Below are 6,000 nucleotides of genomic sequence, written 5' to 3' on the forward strand. Positions count from 1 at the left end.
CTCTGCCTATTCTAAATCCAAACTTGTCCATCTGGAAGTTCTTGGTTGACGTACTGCTCAAGCCTAGCTTGAAGGATTTTGAGCATTACTTTGCTACCTTGTGAAAGAAGCACAATTGTATGGTAGTTTGAACATTCTTTGGCATTGCCCTTCTTTGGGATTGGAATGAAAACTGACCTTTTCCAGTCCTGTGGCCACTGCTGAGTTTTCCAAATTTGCTAACTTATTTTAGGATTTGAAATAACTCAGCTGGAATTCGATCACCTCCACTAGCTTTGTTCATAGTGGACATTTGTTCACAGCCCACTTGACTTCATAATTCAGGATGTCTGGCTCTAGGTGAGTGTCTAGGAGAGCCTAGGATCTGCAATCAAAGCCTGACACTGAGACCCCAAGGGGAATTCTCCCAGCAGATGTGCATGCCATCCTGGGTGTGGACTGAGGTGTCTCACTCCCAGACCCCTACTCTCAGTCTGGTTGGAATAAAGGAGAAATTTCTCTACTACTTGTGGAGTTCTCAAGGGGTTAGTATAGAGTAGGTTCTTAAATATATAGTTTTCTTTTGAATAATTAGTAAATTAACAGAGAGCTTTTCCAGTAGCTCAGCAGTAAAAAATTCACCTTCAGTGCAGGAGACACAGGAGATGCAGCTTTGGCCTCTGGGTCAGGAAGATCCCCTGGAGGAGGAAATGGCAACCCACCCCAGTATTCTTGATAGGGAAAATCCCATGGACAGAGGAGCCTGGTGGGCTACAGTTCGTATGTGAGTGTTAAGTTGCTTCAGTCATGTCCAACTGAACATGTTTTTTTCTTTGCAGTCTTATAGACCACAACCCACCATGCTCCTTTGTCCATGGGATTCTCCAGGCAAGAATCCTGGAATGGGTTGCTGTGCCCTCCTCCAGGGGATCTTCCTGATCCAAGGATCCAACCTGTGTCTCTTATGTCTCCTGCATTGTCAGGCAGGTTCTTGACCATTAGCACCACTTGGGAAGCCTGGACTATAGTCCATAGGGTCTTAAAGAGTTGGGCACGACTGAGCAACTGAGCAAACTAACAGAACATAAAGATCAATACACAAGAAATAACTTTATTTAGGTATATGAGTATTGCGGGCTTCCCAAGTGGCGCTATTGGTAAAGAGATCGTCTGCCAATGCAGGAGATGTAAGATGCAGGTTTGATCCTTGGGTCGGGAAGATCCCCTGGAGTGGGGCACAGCACCCCACTCCAGTATTCTTGCCTGGAGAATCCCGTGGACAGAGGAGCCTGGCAGCCTACAGTCCATAGGGTTGTAAAAAGTCGGACACAACTCTAAGTCACACGAAATGACTTAGCAGGTGTGAGTTTTGTAGTCTGCTAATATCTTTATGGGTCACTGATATTTTCAAAACTCTGACCATTGAGCATCAGAGAAAATCTACCCCTGTCCATTATAAAGGAAATAGGAGAACAATACTACTCACTACAGCAAAATTATAAAACAGTTGACTTAAAAAACGATGATCTTCAATGGTTAATAATACGGTTTGTTATTAAGCAACGGCATAATACTAATGCTTCCACAATGCTTTTTAAGTTTTTTTTACTTTCCTAATGCTGTCTTGAAAAACTTATTTGCATTATTTTATTTAATTTTTCCAGCAAATCTATGAAATAAGGGCTTGTCTATTATGTATATAAGGAAACTCTAGATGCAGAAGGTTCCCAAGGTCACATCGTTAATAATTAGCAGAGGTAAGATTTGAACCCAGGAAATACAGATCTGGAGTCTGGGCATGCAACTGTTATACTACACAGAAACCTTCTTTGGTTCTGCTACTGGACCGCTTTGTGTATCACCTGGTGTGGAAGGAAATCTACACTGCACATGTGAAGGGAGGCTTTCTCAGCAGAGCTTCTGGGGGGCAGGTAGAGTGGGAGCAGATTGTGGGAGATATATTTGTGTTAAGTCAGGGCCACAAGCATGATAATGTTTTATGCTAACAGAAATCGTAATTATACAATGATCTTAGTCTTCAATTTACCGTCCCCTTGGTGGGCAGATGGCCTCAGCCCTTTGTCACAGACTGAGAGAGAGAGTCTCAGTGCTGGCGCACAGGACCAGCAATTATGTCTACTTGGGAGTCTCCTGGGAACTCACTGACCCTGTCTGTCTTCTCGGGTCTTACTGGAGTTTTCTGAGGGGACTTTGAATGAATGGCCCAGTCTTTTAGTTGGCGTCCAGGAGCCCACACTGATTGTCCCTTATCTGAGGAGGGTAACCGAGAGAACTCTCAGAGTCTTCAAACCTTTCATGGGCACTGCCTTGAAAGGAATTTGAATCCAAAATGATTATTTGGAATAAGGAATGAGCCCAGTATATACTATAGCATGTATGCTTTAAAAAAAAAGATTCAGAATAAAATATTTCCTGATATTATATGAAGGATGTTTAATAACTCTATTTAAATATATTTAATATCACAGAAGAAAAAAATTCCAAACATATAAAAACAAATCAGATTAAGCTTTGTCTTTTGATTCATTTTTTTTTTTTGGCTGAACAGGAAAATATTTATTAACAAAAGTTTTGAGAACAATAAAGTCACTGCAGGTTATTAATATGAAAATATTGTTAATTGTTCCTCTTGTAGAAATCTTTCTGGACAGCCCACTTCCTGAAAAATGACTCAGCAAAAGCTCCCAAGAAGTGTTGCTCATATTTAATACAATTGTTCAGGCCGGCACCTATTTCTTATCTATGAAGTCTCCTTGTGATTGATGATTCATGTTTCTTTTCAATTATGGGCTTTGAATGCAAACTATTTCTTAATGTAAACACATGGCTTCAGTATTTAAAGCAAAACATTTCCGCTTGCTTAGTACTATTTCCTATTTTATGCCTCAAACCGTATTTTTGAGGGAATTGTTTGGTTTCAAAAGAGGGAAAAGAGATGATTGTTTAGAAGGATGTGTACAAGAAGGGTGTACTTGCCATGGGCGGCCTGCCAGACATGCGTAGACTCAGATGGGGCGCACGATGACCTAACCTCTCACATCACAGCCCAAAAAAGCTGTGTCCTGAATTCTGACGGTAAAGATCCAGGTTTTTCTGAGGGAGAAAAGGGGTAACTTTGGCAGCTTGATAACCGACCTTGCCGAACGTCTTCTTAGTTCTGCTGAAGAGGTCTGAACTAGAACGGAGGATAAACGACACATAGAACAGATAGAACAGTTTTCAGAAATACCAGGAAAAATAGAGCAAGATATTTAGTGATTTCTGATGACATTTAGCAATTGCCAATGTAAAAACTAAAATTAAAACCTAGAAGAGCCTGAGCCAGTTTCAGTGAAATCTGTGCCAAAATTTGGCCACTAGGTAGCGCCATAATTCAGCTCTGTGACAATGGGACTGCTGATGATTCTCTATTGGCCAGGATGAAAATGTGTGGGATTTGCTCCGGAAGAGATGAACAAGGGTGCCTTAAAATTTTGCAATCAGAACACCCTCACATAACAATAATAAGAGGTACAAGGTTCAAGTATTTACTTGGGGAAGCTATTTCTACCATTGCAAGTATGTTTACTGAGAACTCAGAAAAATAGTGGGTGGTAGGAGAGATTTTAGCTTTCCCTTTTCTTAATGAAATCCCAGATTTGCATAAAGAAAAGGAAAAGGAATAATCACAGTTAGTTACAACAATTAATCCAGAATTTCCTTGTCAAATTGAAAAACCTCAATTTAATTAAGCAGTAAACACCACTCATGTTTATATTCATCATTCCCACTGAAGTCTTCCATTCATACCGGACCATCATACACCTTGCATTGTGCTAAATGCTTGGAGTATAAAGAACCATAACGCACATTCCCTGCTTTTGTGTAGTTTATAGTCCAATAAGGTTGATAAGTGTTTAACAGAAAAATATGTTCAAAAGGCTTATGGGGGATAGTAGCCAATCATTCTACACAACCAGGTGGCATTTGAACAAGGCCTTGAAAGAGTACTAACAGTAACAGCTGATACTGATATTCATGTGCCAAACACCGTCCAGAGTGCTCTCCCTAATAAATGCCCAAAAGTCTATGCTCAAAAGGCCAAAATGCTCAAAAGGTTGTTGTAATTTTTACAACGACCATATGAGGTCGGTGATACTGTTATTATTTCCATGTTCCGTACAAGAAAGGGAGGGTATTCTAGATAAAGGAAGCAGCATGTGTAAAGGTTCTGAAATGTGCAGAACCAGGGCATGTTCCAGGGATTAGAAATTCAGATAACAGTAATGATACAATATTCATGGAAATACCATCCCTTCTATGAGTTTATAAACAGAAAAATGTGATGAGTTATATCAGAAATTTAGAAAATATTTAAAAAAGATTTTTAATTGCTCCGAAATTTTATTCTCAGGAATTCCCTGGAGGGCCTGTGGTTAGGACTCCATGTTCTCATTGCTGAGGGTTGCGGTTCAATTCCTACTTGGGGAACTAAGATCCTATAAGCTGTGCAGCACAGCCAGGATAAAAACTATCCTTTAAAGAACAGTAGCAATACAGTTTATTGAGAAAACACAGATTCATTAAAGGACCAAAATCCCTTTGTAATGAAATTTTATATCCTGAATTTTGGAGATGATAGGAAAAAATATATAGAATGGCTCCCTGGAAACACTATTTTGGATGCCATAGATTTTTCTTAAAAAACTAACTTTCAAATAACAAAACATGTTGCTCAGAGTCTCCTGAAAATAATAGTGCTGAAGTTTAAAAATTAACCCAATGTTTTGCTGGGCAGAGAAGATACCAGGTAGGGGAAGGGAGGAACAGATATACACAAGTCACTGTTGTGGAGTTTAGACGCTCACATGTTGAGTTTTATGGGGGAGGAAGTGGATATTCTTGTGCACAGGTCATATGCCTAGGCAGTGTTCCTGTATTTCAAGTTACACTGTCAGACGTGCATGGTAAGGCAGCAAGTCAGATGTGAAAGGTCAGTTATGTAGGTATTATGACATACGAAGAGTTGCTGCAACTGCGGCATCACCCCAACCCTAAAAGCTGGCCTATCCACTCACCACACCAAATGAGTTCATAAAGTCACCTGCAAAAGCGAAAGGTCACCCTAGGTAACCATTCAGGCCTTCCTACCCATCCAGGCTGCTCTAGAGTTTTCTTGTGCTTTTGGTCATCTTATAGATCCCTAACTCGATCCTGACCTCTGGCTCCGCTGGGATTGGAAATCCTCATTCTGCCTTTCTGAAATCTTGAGCCGTGTCATTCCCTAACATTTTAAAACTCTGTTAGCACTTTCAGTTGCGGCCCAATAGACTCTCACGTCCTAGTTAGCACATCAACTTCCTAGATATTTATTGTATTTATATAATACAACTGTGGATTCTGCAAATGTCAGTTTTTCTTCTTTCTTACCAATCTTTATACCTTTTATTTCTTTATCTTGCCTTACCACTAGGACTTCCAGGTCAGTTTCAAATAGAGCTAATGATTGTTGTTTCCCAGAACTGAGGAGTCCATTGTTTAACATTTTGTCACCAAGTAAGAGTTAACAGGGTTTGCTTGTATTGTTGTCGTTTCCAGTCACTCACTCGTGTACCCCATGGACTGCAGCACGCCAGGCTTTCCTGTCCTTCAGCATCTCCTGGAGCTTGCTCGAACTCATGTCCATTGAGTCAGTGATGCCATCCAACCATCTCATCTCCAGTCATCCCCTTCTCTTCCTGCCTTCCATCTTTCCCAGCATCAGGAACTTTTCCAATGAGTTGGTTCTTCCCATCATGTGGTCAAAGTATTGGAGCTTTAGCCTCAGCATCAGTCCCTCCAATGATACTCAGGGTTGATTTCCTCTAGGATTGACTGGTTTGATCTCCTTGCAATCCAAGAGACCTGTTTGTTTTCATGTATTTAATTTTCGGCTGTGCTGGGTCTTTACTGCCACTCCGGCTTTTCTCTAGCTGCTGCACACTGGGGCTACTCCCTGGGTTCAGTGTTTGGACTTCTCTC

The sequence above is a fragment of the Ovis canadensis genome, chromosome 22 (genome assembly GCF_042477335.2).
Source record: "Ovis canadensis isolate MfBH-ARS-UI-01 breed Bighorn chromosome 22, ARS-UI_OviCan_v2, whole genome shotgun sequence".
NCBI lineage: Eukaryota > Metazoa > Chordata > Mammalia > Artiodactyla > Bovidae > Ovis > Ovis canadensis.